The 22,070-nt window shown below is 46.7% G+C and overlaps 1 protein-coding gene across 1 annotated transcript in view; it reads left to right on the top strand.

The window, feature by feature from the left end:
- The first annotated feature begins 1,243 nt into the window (after window positions 1-1,243).
- Tgfbr3 (transforming growth factor beta receptor 3) overlaps window positions 1,244-22,070 on the top strand; it is a 226,714-nt gene continuing 205,887 nt past the window's right edge. The window contains exon 1 of the mRNA XM_045138245.1: window positions 1,244-1,484. The gene's annotated coding sequence lies outside the window, so the exon portion shown is untranslated. The remainder of the gene's footprint in view (window positions 1,485-22,070) is intronic.

Genomic DNA, 22,070 nt, shown 5'->3' with positions numbered 1-22,070 from the left:
TTTTTATTTATTTGAGAGCAACAGACAGAGAGAGAAAGAGGCAGATACAGAGAGAGAGGGAGAATGGGCGCGCCAGGGCCTCCAGCCACTGCAAACGAACTCCAGACACGTGCGCCCCCTTGTGCACCTGGCTAACGTGGGTCCTGGGGAATCGAGCCTCGAACCGGGGTCCTTAGACTTCACAGGCAAGCGCTTAACTGCTAAGCCATCTCTCCAGCCCCTCAGTACACTTCTTGATGGGAGAACAGGGTGTAAATAGGAGTCTCAAGCTCGTGCTTTCACGACTGCGTTCAACTCTTGCAAGGCACAGCTCACAAGTATGCGTACTGGCCGTCGCCCCGCTCACCTGTCCTTTACATTACTGCGACCTTACTGGAACGCTAGCAATGCTGCCCCGCCTCGTTGTCCCCAGCAATATATTTATTTAGCTGGGGAAATGGCAGCGCTGGTCTGTTGGAGGGAAAGAGGCAAGAGTCCGCTGGCGCTCACCTCATCAGGGTTTATCTTCAGATAACGGTGGGATTGGAGATGGTGGTGGTGGTGGAGGGGCGCAGGGGCGTATGGTTGGGGGTGGCGTGGGCGTTGGGGGCGGGGAGAAGGCCGCGTGGTGGAGTGGGGCTTCTTTGAGGTTTTAGAATTCTATCAAGATCCAGGACCAAAACAAACAAACAAATACACAAACCAACAAAAAACCAACCAACGAGTCAAACAAACACAACCCCACAAAAACTACCTCTTCCAGAGAGCCCTGGGAAGTTGCAAGGGACTAACTCGCAGGAGGCAGCCGGGTTCCAACAGGTCACACCGCTCATCTATCTCCCTATCTACCCGGCAGAGGGACTTCCAACCCGCCCTCCCCCAACCTGGACGCCCCGAGTTCGAGGCGCACCCGGAGCTCCTTCGCTTGGAAGGGAAACGCAGGCCAGAGGAGCCGGCTCTTGGGGCTCATCCATCCAGCCGGCGGGGGAGGCCAAGGGGTGGAGAGAGGAGGCTGGAGGCGGGAGGAGGAGGTGGAGGAGGAGTTTCTGGGCGGCCCGGAGCCCCCGGTGGGGACGCGGCCGAGGGACAGGCGCCCTTCCCCCCGCGCGCTGATTGCTGCGGCGTCCTGCCCGACCCCGCCCGCGCGCGCGTGTGCGAGGGAGGGAGAGCGCGGGCGAGCGAGCGAGGGGAGGGCGCGGGGCCGGCCCGATGGGGGGTCATCGAGGGGTTCGGGGACGCTGAGCGACACTTCTCCTCCGGCCCCCTGGCAGAGACCGGAGGACGCGAGCGAGAGGACCGGGCAGAAGTTGGGCTTGCTCTCCACTTTCCCTGCGCGATCCCCGGCGCTCCCGGCAGGAGGTGAAAGTCCCCGGGGCCGCCGGGCTCCGGATGGCGTAGTTGCCGCCGCCGCGGCCCGAGCGCTGGGCGGGGACGCTTGCCTCCCTCCGCCGCCCTCCAGCCCGCGGAGCCCCGGGACCGTGTGCGTGGGACAAGCCGCCTGCCAGGTACGTTGCGGGCTCGGCCCACGCTGCACATCCCCAGTCCGGGCGCCCGGGGCCGGGTCGTCTGCGCTGCCACCGTCCTGGGCTCTGGCAGCGCGCGCGCGGCGTGGGTGTCCAGCGTCTGTCCTCCCGGGGGAGGGTGGTGGGGTAGCACCGGCCTCGGGGACCTCCGGGTTTCGGAGAGTGGCGTGGGTGCTCCCGGGTGGGACGATGCACATACACACACACACACACACACTATGCACCCTTCTTCTCCGCTGTCCCCTCTTGTCCCCAGCCTGGTCTCTTCCCTCCAGGCGCGCGTGACAGCGACGGTGAGTGGGAAAGGCTGGCCGTGGGCTTGCACTCAACCGTGATGGCAGGCAGAGGCCGCGCGACTCGAGCACCAGTGCTGCCAGCCTCGGGTCCCCGAGGTGTCCCCGGTTCCCCACGGGCCGCGCCCTCGCTGCAGCCCGGAGTCCCTGCGGAGAGCCCGCGTCCTCCCGCGCGCTCCAGGCTTCTTTGCAAGACTCTCTCGGGATGTGCACTTGGTTGAGACAGACTTGGGAACCTTGGACTGTTTGCCAAAAGCATCTGCTTGCAGACTGGCTCTTATTATTAGCATATGCCTGTTTCCAGCCTCCCACGGTGCAGGGGACTAGCGTGGCCATCCTGCATACACTACGTTGGTTAGGTAGAGCCTGATGGATTTGGGGTCCGCTGGGACAGCCTGGGAGAAGAAACCAGCTCTGTTTCCTTAGCTGGGATACGGGAGGAACCTTACCTGCCCAGAAGGTTCCTGCGAGGTTTGAAGGACCGTGTGTATTGGGTACTAGGTCAGAACCTGGCTCCACACAGGTGTCAGTGGCACTTGCTGCAGCCCTGCCCTGGAGAGAGACGGAGGTCTGGAGGCAGGGATAAGGAGTCATAGACAGAGATGGAGAACTCGCATTTCAAAGTTTTATCCTTCTAAGAAGTGAGGTGCTCGGGAGAAGTCTCCACACGCAGAAAATCACACCAAGACCTTGTACTATTCCCGGAGTGGTACTTTTGGCCGTAGACAGTTTACTTCAGTGAGAAATCGGTTGCTTCTTTTTGGGAAATATAGTAAGGAACGTGGCTTGAGCTCTTGCTATGTGCCAGAGACTGTCTCGAAAACTACAGTCATACATGAGCGTCACACCAACTCTATGATTAAAAGCACTTTTATAAACCCCATGTTACAGGTCAGGCACTAGAGGCCAAATTACTTGTCCAAGGGGCCACGCACAACTTTCTGTTAGTCTTAACTCCAAAGTGACATTTAGGTCACTCGTGGGAAAGGGACAAGTGCGGTAAGGTTTGTGCCATTTGGCTCTGATCTCTGGTTCTCTCTCCCCCCCTTCTCTCAGTGTTGCATTAATTAACTATGTGTGTGTGTGCACACCTGTGGATTTCAGAGAAGTAGTTTGTGGTCCACCTTCTCCGAGGCCGGGTCTCTTTCCCCTGCAGACAAATGTGGCCCACAAAACAGCTTTACATGGGTGTTGGGAAATTGAACCCAAGTTTCAGGCTTTGCAAGCAAGTGCCTCTAACTGCTGAGCCATCTCCCCAGCGCCTTGGCCCTCTCTTATCACCTAGCTTCCCATTGATGCGAACACAGCATTTGAAACACAGATAAACTATCTGTGATTAACTTAGGTAATTATACATATACTTTGGGGGTGTCAAGTTCCAGCTTCTCTGAGCCTAGCTCTAAGCAATTATAAATAGAATGCTGATCTTTCTTCTTAATTCCTTTTATGATTTCTCCAGCCCTTGTTGATGGCTGTTACTGGGCTTCCTTAGGAAACAGCTTGACGTTGGCACAGGAGGTAGGGAAATCATTCTTACCCCCTCAAGGGCTATTAAAATTGAATTGATTTCATGCCATTGTGTTAGTTAGAGGATGTTGCCGTTTCTTGATGTTCTCTGCTTTTGGCTTTCTTTCTGCATTGTTTAGTGTCTCAAAGTTTCAGCTTTTTTTTTTTTTTTGCCTTTCAGTTGGTGGACTTTAAATTTTTCTGTCGTGAGGGAATCTTACCATTATGTGGCAGCTTTGCTGAACAATTGTTGATTCAGCTCATAAAAAAAGTAAAAAATAAATCACCTGCTTAGTTTTGAACTCCAGCACTTCAAAGGCAATCTCCATTGATTATTCTTAATATTCACCAACAGGGGGCGCACAACACACGATTGGCGTCTCCTAGGCTCATCCACCAGTTCATAGGATATTTAAGCATACATGTCAGAAGTTGAAAATATTGTGACTTTATCTAGAAAAACAACCAAGTTGCTTTTTGAGTTTTCATTGGAGAACTGGATATAATTTCAGCTGATTAAAGTATAAATGACCCTGAGGAGAGAGCCTGTACATTAAATGTATAAGAACCCTAGGTTGGCTGTACAGATACTAAATTCAACATTAGGGTCTCTCCTTTCTTCTAACTGGATTACCTCGAAAGGTAGTCATGTAAAATTACTTCGCTGTATCGTTTGGGTAGTATTGTATGTTATTTCAGAGAAGTGGTATCTCAAAGAAATTAATCTGTGAGACCTTTTTGAATGACTCTCATTTGTCTCATGTGGAAAAATAAAGGATAAAATGAACTTGTATCCAGGGAGGTTGGCACAGTCAGCAATGGCATTATAATCTATCATTAACATCTCCCCAAAAGTGGTATTTCTAATGTATCTACATTTTGGGCATCTGCTGGTCACATGAGGTCAGTGTGGAATTTTCCACTTGTGATGTCAACTAGTGCTGAAAACGTTTTGGATTTTGGAGCTTTGTGGATTTTGGAGTTTGGGATTATGAATGCTCAACCTGTGGTAGTAGTTTGAAGTATTATATTCCACACTAGTATACATATTTATCATGTGTCCATGGCTGTCACACTTGTACACACATGCATGGCACTGTCTAGGAATTAACATACTTAGAAAGTCAGTCAAACTGACCTCGTTTTTTCCCAAAAGATTTTCAGTGTATATTTTTCAGTCAGTTTCCTTTCTTGCTTCATGCACATCATGTAGTATAGATTTAACTATACTTCCTTAGCTAAATTAGAGTTGTCAAATGGACCCTTTCTTAAAATAACTGAAATTCAGCCACTTCTTTATAAATACCAGCATCGCACTCGCAGAGCAGCATTTATTCTGGATCTCATTTAGTCTTCAATTCTCTGATGCACTTTATGTCATCCACAAATGTTTGTCAACCTCCTACTGCCTAACGGGCTTTAGAGTTTAGCAAATTAGCAGTCAGATCCCCAGCTAGCAGGGAGTCGCACTGGCTTAAGGTTGCCTATGGCTTTGTCATAGAAAGTCTTTTAGGATTGGCAAAATTGGTTTGCTTGAAGAAAACTACTGTCCTGTTCTTTTTAAGACTCAGGGAAAATCATTTCCTTTTGCATGCCACCTTGGTTGCAGCTTGGAAAAGTCCGTTTCCCAAGAGCCTAGGGAATTCAGTGGTCTTTTTGAGTCACTATTGACTTTTTTTGGCACCTAAGTGATCACCAATTGTCTGACATCTAAAATTTGTGAAAAGTTCTTCCTTTATGTTTTAAGACAGACAGAGCAGGTAGAATTTAGGGGATGGTGGATAGGTAGTAACATTACTATGGCTTTTTTCCTGGGTGATTTTCTTCTGTGGTCATTTTGAATTACTGTTTATAAGAAGTTGTTTTGAAATGTATCTTTTCATTGGTTTTATGTGAAAACTTGCCATGGTCAGATTTATTAGTTAATAGAGAACAATCATTTGCCCCAGTGTTTTATTTTTATTTTTATTTTTTGGGGCAGGGTCTCACTCTACCTGAGGCTTACCTGGCTCAGGTTGGCTTCAAACTCACAGTGATCATCCCACCTCAGCCTCCTGAATGCTGGGATTATAGACATGAGCCACTACAACTAGCTCCAACAGTTATTTTTACAGTAATTAAAAAAAAACATATTAATTTGCAAGGGGGGGAGGGTTGAGAATGGGCACACCAGGGCCTCCAGCCACTGCAAATGAACTCCGGAAGCATGCACCACTTTGTGCATCTGGCTTTATGTGGGTACTGGGGAATCAAACCCAGGTCATTAGGCTTTGCAGGCAAGCCCCTTAACTGCTGAACTATCTCTCCAGCCCTAAGAATAATTTTTATTACCATTTTAGTCAGCCCAGTGAAGGATTTTCCTTATACTTTCAAACATTAATTTTTTTTAAGTTAAAAAGGCTACATTTTGAAATTTACATAACTTCATTGGAGAAATGGTTTTGGAGATCTTTGATTTAAAAGCAGTCCTGTACTGTCATGAGGAATGTGGGTAATTTAGGAATGTAAGAATGACCCTAGGTCATATGAATAGCTAGACTTTATTTATTTATTTATTTATTTATTTGGTGCTGGGGATCAAAACCAGGGCTTAGTATATGCTAGGCAAACAGTCTGAGCAATATTCCCAGACCTTGAAAACGAGCCCTTAAGGACCAGCAGTAACAGGTTCAGGGAGGGTGTTTGTGTCATTAGAAGAAATGTGTGATGAGATCCATGCAGTACTTGCTCTTCATATCTTCAAAGAACACCCGGGGTGACAGCAGCATTTCTTTGCAGCATTTCACAGAACACAAGCCGTTGCTTATTCGTTCAGTTTCTACATCACTTGGAAAATCTGAATAGGGAAGATCTGGGTCCATTTCCTGGGCGATGTCCATTTCTAGATCTTCTTGTTTTGTTTTGTTTTATATCTTTTGAAATCACACATTTGCTTCTTAATTGACATGGAGCTTATTTTTCCTGCTTGCAAAGTCCTTGCTTAAAATGAAACAGATTTCCAAGCATTCTTTTCCACCTTAGACTACAAGGACTTTATATATATATATTTCCAAGCAGAAAGAGAGAGAAGAGAGGCAGATAATGGGTGCACCAGGGCCTCCAGCCACTGCAGAAGGACTCCAGATGCATGTACCACTTTGTGCATGTGGCTTTTACATGGTTACTGGAGAATCAAACCTGGGTTATTAGGCTTTGCAAGTAAGCACTTTAACTGCTAACTCATCTCTCCAGCCCTTTTCAAAGCTTAAAAAATAATTTATTTTATTTTATTTTTATTTATGAGAGAGAGCAAGAATGAGTGTGATAGGCCTGTAGCCACTGCAAATGAATTCCAAATGCATGTGCGGCCATGTGCATCTGGGTTATGTGGGACCTGGGGAATCAAACCTGGGTCCTTAGGTTTTGCAGCCAAGTACCTTAACCACAAAGCCATCTCTCTATCTGACCTTTTCAAAACTTCTTACAGAGAAACAGAAAAAGGCAGAGAGGGGAGAGAGAGAGAGAGAATGGCCATGCCAGGGCCTTTTAACCACTGCGAATGAACTCCAGACGGATGTGCCCCCTGGTGGCACCAGTGCGACATTGCATGCTTGCATCACTTTGCATCTGGCTTGACAATTTTTATGTATGTACAAAATGTATTTTGATCATAGTTCCCTCACCTCCCTCTGTCTTTTCCCTACTCCCACACTTCTTCTACTGCACCCTTCTTTCTTTCAACTTCTCTTGTTATCCCAATTAATATTTTAGATTTGATGCAATATGGAGATGGATTCTGCCTGAGACTAATGTTTGGACTTTTTTTGTTGTTGTTAATCTTGTTTTTTAGGCCAAAGTTGGACACCTAAATAGGCTGATGGCTACTTATCAGGAGTGGAGACTGTATTTTTAAAAAGAGGTATGGGGCTGGAGAGATGGCTTAGCAGTTAAGGCACTTGCCTGTGAAGCCTAAAAATGCATGCTTGAATCTACAGGTCCCACATAGCCAGACATAGTGATGTAAGCATGCAATATCACACTTTTGCCACAATTTGCCACAAGGGGGCGCACACGCCTAGAATTCATTCACAATGGCTGAAAGGCCCTGGAGCGCCCATTCTCTCTCTCTGTCTGTCACTCAAAAATAAAATAATATGGGTGGGAGGAATGGTTTAGTGGTTAAGGTGTTTGCCTGCAAAGCCAAAGGACCCAGGTTCGATTTCCTAGGACCCACATTAGCTAAATGCACAAGGGGTGCCTGCGTCTGGAGTTTGTTTGCAGTGGCTGGAGGCCCTGGTGTGCCCATTTGCTCTCTCTCTCTCCCTCTTTCTGTCAGATAAATAAACAAAATTAAATATTAAAATAAAATAATAATAAAAGAGAAAGACAGAGAGAGAGAGAAAGAGAGAGAGAGGGAGAGAGAAGGAGAACTCCAGAACCATGCTTTTGGGTCATTCTGAAACATCCTACTGATGATACCTGGTTTAAAATCTGGTGTATCTATCAGTGATTCCTTTATGTTGAAAGCTTTTTCCAGTCAGACATGGTAGTGCATGCCAGCACTTGGGACGTGGAGGCAGGAGGATCAGGAGTTTAAGACTAGCCTCTAATACATAGCTAATTTGAGGCCAACCTGAGCTACGTTACACCATGTCTCATCAAACAAATAAACAAACCCTTCTTCCAATCTGGGAAGAGGGCTTTAAGTGATAGGTAGAGGCAAGCCAGGTTTGTTTTCTAGAATTTAAAGTCAAGCAGTTGACAGGATAATAATTTAGATTAAGTCTGAACTATAAGCTCTCTTGTTCACTGTAAGAAAAAGGATTGTGGTGGTTTGACTGTGGAATGTCCCCCATGGCCTCATGTGTTTGTGATACAGTCTCATACTTAACCCCAGCTGATGGAGCCTTTGGGAGACGGGAGCCTTGTGGAGGAGGTGTGTCACTGGGGGAAGGCCTCAGGGTGTGAAAGCCCAGCTCTGCTTGGCTCACTCAGTTCATCCTCTCTCTCTTTCCCTCTCCACTTCCTCCCTGCTGATGTAGCAATGTGATGCCTGTCTGCCTGTCTTCACTTGCCATTCTTTCCTCACCATGATGAAACTTCCCCTTGAAACTGAGCTAGAAACACAGTCTTCCCTTCCATAAACAGCTCCTGGTTGGGTGTTTTGTCCCTGCAATGAGAAGGTAACTGACACAGGGACTGTCAAGAAGTATCTGCTCCCCCCTGTCTCTTGGGGCCTGGACTCAGTGAAAGGTGCCTTCTGCATTGGTGTTTTATTGCACTGGGAACACCTGCTTTTCTGTCCATCCAAACACATAACTTATTTCTCTGATGTTCTGGAGATCAGACTTCTGTTTAAAATTACAGATAGACCATTTGTGTGCAAACATATTTCAGTTGATTGGTCCCTGAACAAGTGATCTTCAGAAAACAGCCATCATAAAAAGCAGCTCTTGGGCTTTCCTTGCTCAGGTCTCCTTGGGACAGGGTGCAGTTCCGTAGATCTTTCTTGTGAGAACTCCAGACGGGCCATGTGGAGGGTCTAGCAGAACTTTGTATTTCTTCCTTTGCTAGTTTGTTTGTTTGTTTGTTTGTTTGTTTGTTTGTTTGTTTGTTTGTTTCTTTCTTTCTTTCTTTCTTTCTTTCTTTCTTTCTTTTTTGGTTTTTCGAGGTAGGGTCTTGCTCTAGCCCAGGCTGAACTGGAATTCGCTATGTAGTCTCAGGGTGGCCTCGAACTCACAGCAATCCTCCTACCTCTGCCTCCCGAGTGCTGGGATTAAAGGCGTGCACCACCACACCTGGCTATTTGCTGGTTTCTCAATGGAAACTCAATGAATACTTAACTCCACTTCTTGTGTGTGAAGAGTCCCCTTGGGCAGTTTCATCCTGTTAGCATTTTTGGTGATTTATGTGTTTTGATGGAATGATGTTGGTCCTTGGATGTAAAAATGCACTGGTGGCAGTTTGCAGATTTCATTTCATAATTATCTAACTGTAATGATCACAGGATCAGAACATTGCCTTCCCCCTTCACACTTGGGAGGTTATTTGAGGTGAGACACTGATCACAAGGGCTCAGGTTCACATGAGCTCCCTCCGTGTTTCTGTGTGATCCTCGCACTGTTCTGAGCTCTCTCCTCTGTGGCTTCTTTTCTTTAAAACAAGGCACAGTCATAAAACAAACAAGGCATAGTCATAAACATGACACTTTTCTTGGTGTCTGTAAGGGACAAGGGCCTCGTGTTGTTATATTTGACTGTGTACATTTGGCTTGCAAGTGTATAGTCAATGTGGAGGGAAAGCACCATTGACTCATTCCATACAGTGTGCGTTAGTTGTAAGGTCTTCCCTATGTGTGTGGGAGAAGTTTCTGATCTTCTAAATGGGCATGTTTACTATTTCTTGTCTGTCTCTTTCTGCCAAAGCATTTCTCAGCAGACATTATTTTTGTTTGTTTGTTTTATAACTTAGAAAGATTGTCACATGTCATGTAGCCAGACTATACCACATGAATCATGAAATACACATGTGCTATAACCATCCATTTGATGAGGAGGTACCTGGTACCCTGTCTTTCTTTCTTTGTCTTTTAGAGAGAAAGGTTTTTTTAAAAAAATATTTTATTTTATTTATTTACTTGAGGGAGAGAATGAATGGGTTTACCAGGGCCTCTAGCCATTACAAAAATGAATTCCAGATGCATGTGCCACCTTGTGCATCTGGCTTACGTGGGTCCTGGGAAACTGAACCTGGGTCCTTAGGCTTTGCAGGCAAGTGTGTTAATGGCTGTGGCCCATCTTTGTCCTTAATCCATCCTATCCATTATTAAGCACAATTGTATATGGCCAACTGATACTTCACGCATTTGACAGGAGTCTGGGGGAAAGATAACTTACGTGTTACATTTCACACTTTGCAAAATTTATGCTTTTTTTTTTCAGTTTGTGGTGACTTTATTTCACTGTGCACAGTTTTAATTTTTTTTTCAGTGTGTGGGCTATAAAAAAGCAATTTCCTTTAGAATGAGTTTTACTAAGTTCTTGAAACGAGAAAGGGTTTCAAGGAAGATATCATCAAGCTGTGCAAAGCTTGAATAGGGTTAATTGAACTCAAAGCAAGATTCCACTCAGTTTAAATGGGTAGGGATGCTGGAGAAGGAAAGCAGGTGTCTAATTTATTAAGAGAAAGCTCATCATTGCATCGTAATAAGGGACTTCAGTGTTTTCTTCGGAACTGATTTACATCTCACATGACAGGTTAGGGCTTCTAGAAAGCCAGTTTTACTAAGGTAAAATTGGTTCTGTGGTTGGCAGTTCTTATAACCCCTAAGATCCTGTTCTCTCAAAGCCAGGAAAAAGAAGTCTGTTTCCAATCATGTATCACACAAAAAAATAGTGATACTAAACCAAGAAAAATGATCATCTGGGAGCTGAGTGGCTTTCTTGAGGAGGGTAAAGGACACAAGACCACAGCTGTACATTTTTGAAAAATCCTCTAGTGCTTTCTGCTGACTTTCAGGTTTTTCTCAAACCTTGCTTTGCATTGGAAATTAGGAAGGATTTTAGGGTGAAAGCATGCCACCTCCTCTGGCTCCTCCACTTTTCTGAGAGTCTACAGAAGAGCAGTGAGGCAGCTTCTGCTCACGCTGAGGGCTCCGGGGGAAACCCTCTCCCGTGTGCGTGCATCACACAGGGAGCTTGTGCACTGGTGGTGTGCTTACACGCCCACCCTGCTTTCAAAGGGGAAAGTCTCCACTGCTCAGTTTTGTTCTAGAAGCTGCGGGGGTTGGAGGGGGGGACCAAAGGATGCAATGGTAAGAAGGAGGTACGAAGTGTAAGTACTTGGATGTCGTATGGGAGAATCCTCTCTCTCTGTTAGGCAGGGTCTCATGTTTCAAACTTGCTATGTAGCCAAGCCTCATCCTCCTGCCTCCACCTCCCGAGTGCTGGGATTACAGGCATTCACCACCATGCCTGGTTTATATAATACCGAGTGTCAAACCCAGGGCTTTGTACATGCTGGGCAAACACTCTGCCGACTAAACCCAGCAGCTATTTTTTTTTTTTTTTCTGAGTGACTACTGCTGGTTTCAGGATTAGCAGAGGAGACCGAGAGAGTAACCAAAAAGCCTCCATTCCTGGCAAATCACCGCAGCATCTGGGAGTTCAGTTTCTCACCCTCATACCTCCACAGAGTGTGGAATGAGACTTCCCTCATGGTCCCAGCTCTCCCACAACAGCCAGTCCTGTAGGGCCTGATGGTCTACTTTCTTCCTCCGTCCCGGGAAGGTGGGCTCCCATACCCTCCACACTGTGAGGAGCCAAAAAGAAAAAAAGAAAAAAAAGCCCACAAAAGTGCAAAGTGCAAAATTCCAAGCCAGTCTTCATTGTCCTTTCCCCTGATGCACTTGCTGTTTTCACACTCCTCTTCTCTCCACATTCTGTTGTGTGTGCACGCGTATGCGTATGTGCACGTGTGTGCGTGTGTGTGCGTGTGTGTGCATGTGTGTGTGTGGTTTCCTCAAAACTGGTCTCCTGCTTTCTTCCTCATGGTCCTGATCTCTCTGCAGTCTTCCTCTTCCGAGCACGTCTCTTATGTATCGGCATTTATGTTGGTCTGCTTTCTGTTGCAATAATAAACTACCCAAGACTGGACCATTTATACAGAATAAAGGTTTGTTGAGCTCATTATTCTGGAAGGCTGGGAAGTTCAAGATAGTGTATCTGGTGAGGTATTTCTTGATGGTGGGGGACCCTCTGCACAGTTCCCAGACAGCATGGTGGGATGGGGAGACAGAGCACTCCAGCTCAAGTATCTCCTCCTTATAAAGCTCCCCTTCCATCGGATTAGGGACCCATCCTTGTGACCTCATGTAACTTAAATGACCTTTCCAAGGTCTCGCCCCCAACTACCATGGTTGGATTAAGTTCTGTCTTCTGGATACCTCACAATGGAGATTAAATTTCAACACAAATTTGGTGAATGGGTTTAGACATTCATACTGTCGACAGAATTTGTTTTCATTCCTTTTCTTTCAGCCTGTATTTACATTTCCAAAGCAAGGACCAGGACAGTCAGACGAGAGGAGAATGAAAAGGCACCACGAAATTTACACGCGCGTGTGTGGTTAGGCTCTTTGGGATGGGTCAGACATCCAATTAGAATGAGCCTCGTCATCAGACTGAGGTGTGTAAGGGAGAGACCTGACGGGTTGGTGGACTCCAGAGGCTGACTCTGGAGGGGTCAGGTGTGCCAGGCCCGGGGCACTTGAAGATGCAGGAAACACTGCTGAATTGTTGCTGGCAGCCATCTTGGCTGAGACTGATCAGATGTCGGTTCTAGTCCTGCCAGGGCAGGCCAGGTGACCCTCATGCTCTCCTTGGGCACTGGCCCTGGCTGACTGCCTGTAAAACATTATCTTGCTCCCGTTCCTCCTTCAGGTTCAGAGCCGTGGCTACACACCAGGAACCTCAGGTCTGTATCGCAAGCCTGTCTTTTCAGCAGGGTGGCTCTGTAGGTCTTCCACTGAAGAGAAAAGGCTTAGATGAGCTCAGTTGTGGAGACCTTTGTTTAGAATCGATGGGGCCTGTGAGCACATCATGGTGGGATTGTGTGACAGCGCAGAGTCACTGCACTCGGGCCTGGGTTGTGTCTGTCACCTCTCCTCAGCTTGCACCACCTGCTTCAGCAGCCCAGGTGCACTCTGCCTTGGGGGGCCTTTGCATGCACTGTTCCCCTTGTTTGGAATGCTCCCCCTTCCCACCCAGTAGCTCACTCCAGCAGGTCCTTACTCAGGATAATGAAGCAAACCAAAGGCTTACCCGCGAGCTTCCTTCCCCTTCTCTGCTTTCTTAGCATCTATCTCTGCCTAATATTCAGCTATATATCATGTTTAGAGTCTGTCTTCTCAGACTAGAATGGAAGCCTCACGAGGGCAGGAGTTTTTATATGCTGATCCCCGCTGAATCCCTGTATCTAGAGTATAGAGCAGGTATGTGAGAAATCTTTGCTGGGATAACAAAACTGTGAGAAGAATCATGATTTCGCAGATTTCTGATAGTTCCAGTTAGGCACACTCAGATCTTTCCAAAGGGAAAGGGAAACCCATCAGTCTGTCTACGAGAAGGAAGACCTGACTTTTTTTTTTTTTTTGTGGAGGTAGGGTTTTGCTGTAGCCTAGGCTGACCTGGAATTCACTATGTAGTCTCAGGCTGGCCTGGAACTCACAGGATTCTCCTACCTCTGCCTTCTGAGTGCTGGGATTAAAGGCATGCGCCACCAAACCCAGCTACTATCTGACTTTTAAAAGCCTCATTTAAGACTGGTTGGTCAAGAACATTGATGTCTTTTTAATTGTCTGATTTGCAGAGGCCACCATGCTTCTCCCCAGCCTTACAAGTGGTTTGGGAGGATTCCCACTTTACCTCCAACAGGCATGGGCTTGCTGTGGTCTCCCCCAGCCTGTGGTTTGCCCTTTAACCCATCCTGCTACATGCAAAGATGGAAAGTAAACACAGCAGTAGAGGAAGGGGCTGGGGGAGAGAGTGTGTGGAGCAGAGGGGCAGAGCTTCCTTGTGGCCCTGACATCCATCCTCGTCTCTGGGCCCATGCCATCAGCCCCTCAGAGAACTCTATTCTAGATTTGTCCTGCTTGGGGCCTATGCTCCAAGGAACAGTGTCCAGACATCCAGGCCCCATGCCTCTCTTGAATTCTCTTTTGTTCTATTTTCTTTGAAATGTCCACTGTAAGACGGAAGAGAAATTGGAGAAAGGACGTTAAAAATTTAGCCAGGTGTGGTGGCGCATGCTTTTAATCCCAGCACTTGGGAGACCGAAGTAGGAGGATTGCGGTGAGTCCGAGGCCACCTTGAGACTACATAGTGAATTCCAGGTCAGCCTGAGCTAGCGTGTGTCTCTACCTTGAAAAATCAAAAACCAACCAACCAAACAAACAAACAAAAAATTAAATTGCCATCTTAATTTTTCTTCCAAGTATTTTTTTGAAATATTTATTTTATTTGCAAGGAGAGAGAGAGGGAGAGAGATAGAGAGAGAATGAATGGGCATACCAAAGCTTCAAGCCACTGAAAATGAATTCCAGACATATGCGTAGCCTTGTGCATTTGGCTTACGTGGGTACTGGGGAACTGAACCTAGGTTCATAGGCGATGTAGGCAAGTACCCTAGCCACTAAGCCCTTTCTCCAGCCCTTCCCATCTTGATTTTGTTTTGTCTTGAGGAGGGTCTCACTCTAGCCCAGGCTGACCTGGAATTCACTGTGTAGTCTCAGGGTGGCCTCGAACTCACCGCAATCCTCCTACCTCTGCCTCCCAAGTGCTCCAATCTTGATTTCGAAGTGATGTTTCACTCTTCTCAAGCTGGAGGACTGTGTTTGAAGTTACAACTTGCTTCTGTCAGTGGTGCTTGCCAGCCGTGAAGACTGGGGACTGGGGACATCAATGACTTCCATCGAGGGGGCCAAGAAATTTCCTTCTGAAGATGTGCCAGGATTTTTGTGGTTGGCGGGGGAGGGGGCTGTGGAACAAGCAGTGTAATTTCTGTTAGTCCACAGCAGGACTAGAGTAACTTGCCTCCTTCCTGCTCCTAGGCAGATCACATCCGTATGGACCTCACAGGGCTCTTCTCTTCCTCCTCCTCTGGATAGGAAGCCCAGCCAAGGAAGCCTAAGGCTTAGGAGGAAGTTGCTGGCCGTGGACAAAGCCAGCAGTGTAACTTAACCTTGGGATTCAAGACTATCATATTGGAAGTAAATTGTCCCGAGTGGAGCTGAGTTCTCAATGACTAGTTAACGATAATTATTGGTGTCATTTCCTGGACAGTATACTAGGCTTTAAGTGCTTAATATCTTGTTAATGTAGTTACTCGTCATAACACCCCCAGGAGGGAGATCAAGTCATGTCTACTTACAGAGCAGGCTCTGCTCGGGTGTTTGAATCAGCTGCTGGTAATTACATTGCTTGGAAGATGTGCAGCTGAGACTTGAGACTTGAACTCAGGTCATCAGTGTGCGTGTGTCGGGCAGTGGGGGCTGAGGAAGCACACTTCCTCCTACACTGTGCTATGGTCTGCTTCTGGAATCCATGGCTTGCTCTCACCTTGCTTTGCCTTTAGATATCATTTTATTTTTATTTACGAGAGAGAGAGGGAGAGAGAGGGAGAGATATGGAGGGAGGGAGGGAGGGAGAGAGAATGGGCACACCAGGGCCTCCAGCCACTGCAAAGGAACTCCAGATGCATGTGCCACCTTGTGCATCTGGCTTAGGTGGGTCCTGGGGAATCGAACTGAGGTCCTTAGGCTTTGCAGGCAAGCACCCCAACCGCTAAGCCATCTCTCCAGTCCTAGGTATTGTTCTATCCTTGTCTCAGCTTTTCCTAACCAGCAACTCAGGTGGGAAGCCTTTCCAGGCCCCCTGTCTAGAACAGCACCCCTCAGCCTGTCTTCAACTTGCTTCATTTTGCTGTCATAGGACACACCACTCTTGACATACATATGGTTGTCTGGTCCCCCGCCCCCGAAGGTAAACTCCATGAAAACAGAGATGTGGTTATGTCGCTGCTCCGTAGGTGCTATTACTTGTTGAGTGAATACATACAATAAAACTGAATCAAATGCTGCCACTCTGGTGTTAAAACCAAGTCAACTTGGCCCTGTGTCAGATCTCATCAGATTACCTATCACTTGTTACTGCTGTGGTTAAAGGGCTTGGTTGGTGTCCAAAGCCATGAAGCACAGTCCCAGTTCCTTCCTTCCTCCCTCCCTTTCTTCCCGTCTCTTTCCTTCCTCCCTGCCTCTCTCCTTCCCTACTTTTTTTTTTAATTTTTTTTGTTCATTTATTTATTTATTTGAGAGTGACAGAGAGCGAGAGAAAGAGACAGAGAGAGAGAGAGAGAGAGAGATTGAGAATGGGCGCGCCAGGGCTTCCAGCCTCTGCAAACGAACTCCAGATGCGTGCGCTTCCCTGTGCATCTGGCTAACGTGGGACCTGGGGAACCGAGCCTCGAACTGGGGTCCTTAGGCTTCACAGGCAAGCGCTCAACTGCTAAGCCATCTCTCCAGCCCCTTCCCTACTTTTTCTCTCCCTCCCTCCCTCTCTTCCTTCCCTTCTCTCTCCCTCCCTCCTTCCTTTCTCTCTCTCTCCCTCCCTCCTCTTTTTTTTTCTTTTGGAAGTTCACTATTTTTGGTGGAGCCCATGTTGGTAGCTAAGAGTGTAGACTATGGAATCAGGCAGACCTGGGCACAAATTCTGGCCCAGGACTCCTTAGCTGGTGACCTAAAGTTGCTTATCAACTTGAAGGAAACCTCATACTTCTCCAAAGTAGTGTAAAAGACATGGGTGGTTGAGAAACTTAAACAAGAAATTGTGAAGCATACAGTAGATGCTTAATGGTCACTGATAGGAGGGGAAAAAAAGCAGAAAAACAGATGTGTTTGAAGTCTCGTTTTCTGGGAGGAATCCATGACTAGCTGTTTATCCATACAGCGACAGGTATACAGAAGGTATGGAATAAAAGTTTTTTTTTTTTTTTTTTTGGTTTAATCACTTCATGTTGGAGACTACAAAGGTAAGGCACAGAACATCTGAATTGGTTAAACATCTTGTTGCCAGGGTTTCTGCCTCGTCTTTTTGAGGATGGTGCAAGTTCCTCCTCGTATGCCCCCTTGTTTGTTGCTTTATCATTTGTTATTGGAGATGTTCTTATAGTTTTTCAGCCTTCCATGCTACTTTTACTGTAGTGTACACAATAGTATTTCATCTTTGCTCTTTTTGAAGTAGGGTCTCATTCTAGCCCAGCTGACCTGGAACTCACTCTCTAGCCCAGGCTGGCCTCAAACTCATGGTAATCCTCCCATCTGTCTTCCCAGTACTGAGATTAAAGGTGTGCGCTACAACTCCTGGCCGACAGTATTTTAGTTTATTTTCATGATATTGATGGTTTGGCCCAGAGTCTTGCATATAATTTCTCAGAGTATCCAAAGGGTGAATCTGAGTTACACATGGAGTTTCCCAACGTTGTGAAGCGGATCCCCCGGCACATTCCCCACGGTGATGTGTTTCTTGCTCCGGTTGAGCCTGTCATGTTTGGGCTTGTAAAGGAGGCACTAGGGTTTGGCCCTTAGGAAAGCAATAATGTTCTGGCTTGGTGTGTGATGCTTTTAGTCAGGAGAGAGTGGGCCAGGCAGAAGCAGTCACCTGGTATGGGGAGGGGAAACTGGGCCCAGCCTTCCTGTGGTCCCCTGGGCCCACGGTGCCCTTTACCTCCCTTCCTACAGGCTCTCACCCGAATTCCTGCCCACCAGTGCAGAGGGTCAGGAGTAATCTTTTCTTTGTGTTTCCTGATGCTTGCAACCATGGCAGGTGGGATGTTATCAATCCTAGGCCTCGGGTAGCAAATACCTTTGGGCAAGATAGCCTGCTCATGACCAATAACGTCATGAGAGGCTTTATCCTGTCTATGCAGAGTCACATTGGCTGTGGCAGCAGCCCCGTGATGTAGGAAGCTTACTCACCTGTAACACGGCGAGGCTGCACCCGGAGGGGAGCTTCCTTCCTTTCGTGGTGTCTGATCTGCTGTAAGTCTCTGCTGGTCTTCCACGAACTCAAAACTCCCTTCAGCATGCAGCATCCCTTGAAAGTCCCAGTCTGATTGCGCGCTTACTGCTCACCCTCCTTTCTCCAAGCTTCCTCCTCCTCCGCTTCGCTGTGGGCTCTGAAGCTTTCCCGTGTCCAGGGTCGGGGACCTGGATGGGCTTCTCCCACAGCCTTTCCTCGCCTGACTTTGAAAAGCTCTGTTTACCTTCAGTGTGTGGACACTTTCCCTTTAGAGCTCTAATTGTGCCGTGGAATTACGTATTTGTCACTCTTTGTCTCTTTCACCAAACTTGGGGCTGGGGAGATGGCTCAGCAGTTAAAGATGCTTGCTGGAGAAGGCTGCTGGCCTGGGTTTAGCCACCCTACTCCAAGCACCCATGTAAAGCCAACTGGGCATTTGTTTGCAGTAGCAAGAGAGCCTGATGCACTTGTGAGTACACACACACACATCCACACACACGAAAATAAACCAATGTCCTATTTCACCAAACTTTAAGGCCATCAAGGCAAAAGATCAAGTTTCTTGCTTGGCCGGCTATGTTCCCATTGCCTGGTGCAGAGTAAGCAATAAATAAAGATTTGTTGAAGGAAGAAATTCTTGCCTAAAGAGCAAACAATATTGTTTTTACTAGAACACAAGCTGCACGAGGACAGATTTTTTTTTTTTTTTGGCATTCTACATCTTTGGCACCTTGACTAGCCTCTGGCACACAGTAGCAGCAAATATTTTCTGACCATCGATTATGCTTGGACCTGATTCCAGAGATTTCTCATCCAAATCCAGGATGCTTCCCGTCTCCATTCCACATCTGTGTGGAAGTGGGGAATGGGAATGGCCTACCTTCTCTGTGTGGAAGGAGATCTGGGGGTCCTTGCTGTTAGTAAAGGTGGCTTTGCTGTGTCTGTGTACGGGTCCTAAAGGGTGTCTGCAGTCACCCTTAAGACGAATGGCCCCATCTGGTCTGCATCCCGTGCACCCTCCTTATGTTCAGGCTGCCCAGTTAGGCATTAATTGGATTGATATCCATGCTGCCTCCTTTCTTTAAACTACTTTATTTATATTTATTTATTTATTTGACAGAGGAAGAAGGAGAGAGAGAGGATGGGCTCATCAGGGCCACCAGTCACTACAAACGAACTCCAGACGTGTGCGCCCCCTTGTGCATCTGGCTAACGTGGGTCCTGGGGAATCGAACCTAGGTTCTTTGGTTTTGCAGGCAAACGCCTTAACCGCTAAGCCATCCCTCCAGCCCCCATGCTGCCTCCTTTCTGAACCCCCTGAATAACACGTGCAGCAACCACAAGAACAATCCCCCTGTCAGCCTCAGCGTTACTATTTTAGACCCAAATGTGTTTCTCAAAAAAAAAAATAAATCTTAAATGGCTGACAAGGAACATTTCACTGATCTCTGACCACTTTCTTTATTTATATTCACTTATGTGTGTGTGCAGATGTGCATGCCTCATGCACACGGGGGTGGAGGCCAGAGAACATCCCGTGCCCTCCTTGCTTGTTCTTCCACTTTATTTCCTTGAGACAGAGTCTCTCAGGAACCTGGAGCGGGCCAGGGTTTAAGCGCGGGGGATGGGACTCAGTCCTTCATGTTTGTGTAGTAAGTGCCCCTACCCACTGAACCATCTTGCCTTCTTCTCACTTCATTTTTATTTATTTTTTAAAAAATTAATTTATGGGCTGGAGAGTTGGCTTAGCGGTTAAGCGCTTGCCTGTGAAGCCTAAGGACCCCGGTTCGAGGCTCGGTTCCCCAGGTCCCACGTTAGCCAGATGCACAAGGGGGCGCACGCGTCTGGAGTTCGTTTGCAGAGGCTGGAAGCCCTGGCGCGCCCATTCTCTCTCTCTCCCTCTATCTGTCTTTCTCTCTGTGTCTGTCGCTCTCAAATAAATAAATAAATAAAATTTAAAAAAAAGAAAAATTGATTTATTTATTTGCAAGGAGAGAGAGAGAGAAAGAGAGAGGAGATAGAGAGAGAATGGGCATGCCAGGGCCTCTAGTCACTGCAAGCAAACTCCAGATGCATGCGCGCCCCCACCCCCTTGTGCATCTGGCTTACATGGGTACTGGGGAATTGAACCTGGGTCCTTTGGCTTGGCAGGCAAATGCCTTTACCACTAAGCCAGCTCTTCAGCCCTTCTCATTTTATTTTTAAGCTACTAGTAGCTTGGATGCTATTTCCAATTTGAAATTGGGCAATGGTAAATTTTTTTTTTCCTTTTTTGGCTTTTCAAGGTAGGGTCTCCCTACCGGACCTGGAATGTACTCTGTAGTCTCAGAGTGGCCTCAGATTCTCAATGATATTCCTACCTCTGCCTCCTGAGTGCTGGGAGTAAAGTTGTATGCACCACGCCCGGCTGACCATTTTTTTATTTTGTCATAAGGTCTCATGTAGTCCAGGTTGGCCTTGTGTTTTTCATGTGGCTTGTATGCTCAGGATGACCCTGAACTTCAGATTCTCCTGCCTCCATCTCCTGAGTGCTATGACTTCCAGGCAAGTACCACCATACCTGGTTTATATGATGCTGGAGACTGAACGCAGGGATTTAAGCAAGCGAGGCAAACCTTCTTCCTACTGAGCTACATCCTCAGCCTCTTTTTAAATTCCACTCACTATTTCTCCTTAAACTCTTCAAGTCTACTGAGTCCCCATTTCTTAACCTACACTGGGGGCAAACCGACATCAGTGTTAGGACAAGGCACTGCACAGGTTTCCGTTTCATGCCCCATTTTGCATCTGTAAAGAACTTTCAGTAACGATTTGCATAGAATGTGTGTGTTTGACCTCAGTGGTGGCAGTCTTCCCTTAGAGGCTGAATGTTAAAATGAGAATGGTGGCAAGTTTGTGGCGATAAGACAAACACTGGTAGGGAAAGTGGGGATTGTACAAGGAGATTTCATTTCTTTCTCTGCTTTGCTTTTTTTCTTTCTTTCTTTCTTTCTTTTTTTTTTTTTTTTTTTTTTTTTTTTTTTATCGAGGTGGGGTCTTGCTGTAGCCCAGGCAGACCTGGAACTCACTATGTAGTCTCAGGGTGGCCTTGAACTAACTCACAGTGATCTTCCTACCTCTCTGCTGCCCTCCTACCTCAGCCCCCCCAAGGGCTGGGATTAAAGATGTGCGCCGCCATGCCTGCCTACTTCTTGCTTTGACTCCATTACTTTGGATAAGTGTTAGCCTTGGGGTTTAAGGCTCCTCTTCCTTCATAATATCATGTCTGATACTTCCAACTTTTTGAAAAAAAAAGTATTTATTTATTTAGAGAGAATATGGGTTTGCCAGGGCCTCCAGCCACTGCAAATGAACTCCAGACACATGCACCACCGTGTGCATCTGGCTTATGTGGGCCTTAGGGAATTGAATCTGAGTCCTTTGGCTTTGCAGGCAAGTGCCTTAACTGCGAAGCCATCTTTGCAGCCCAGATGATGCTTCCAACTTTAAAAGCTATTTAAAAAGCTTATAGTTGTTGTATAAAACAAGGGGCTTCATTATGCTATTTTCACATAGGCATTAAGCATTCTTTAATCATGATCACCACCACCCCCAACTCCTAGCAAGCTAACTTTTTAACTAGTAACTGGTCAGCTGCAAGGCAGTTATGATTTATTTGTGTCTTTTTGCGTATGTATGTGTGCATGTGGTATATGTGTGTGGGTGAGAAGTACGTGTGTATGCATATGTGTTTGCCCTTGCATATGGAGGCCGCCTTGGGTGTCATTCCTCAATATGCCATCCACCCTTTTCTCAGACAGGATCCCTTATCGGTTTGGGGCTCACCAATTAGTTAGTGTAAACTAGCTGACCAGTGAGGCCCAGGGTCTGCCTGTTTCATTCTTCCCAGTGTTGGGGAGCCCGGCATCTTTTAGTGAGTTTTGGGGATCAAACTCAGTTCCTCGCGCTTGCCAGGCACGCACTTTACAAATCAAGCTATCTCCCTATCCTTAATTGTGGTTTATTTTTGATGTTGAATGATGTTTTGTATGTAGCCAGGTATGTTAACCTAGGGTGGTTAGTAATTTTTCTTACTGGCGCTTATCTTACTACTAGATGTCCATTTTGTCACAAATTTCCTCTAAAAGCAAGACTTGCTCTTGAAAAAAAAAATCAGTTCAGGGAATATTGTTGTCAACCAGTTCCTTTGAACATTGATTGAAACCCATGGTGTTGTT

The sequence above is a fragment of the Jaculus jaculus genome, chromosome 19 (genome assembly GCF_020740685.1).
Source record: "Jaculus jaculus isolate mJacJac1 chromosome 19, mJacJac1.mat.Y.cur, whole genome shotgun sequence".
In the NCBI taxonomy this organism is placed as follows: Eukaryota; Metazoa; Chordata; class Mammalia; order Rodentia; family Dipodidae; genus Jaculus; species Jaculus jaculus.
This window is presented reverse-complemented; position numbering and strand designations above follow the sequence as displayed.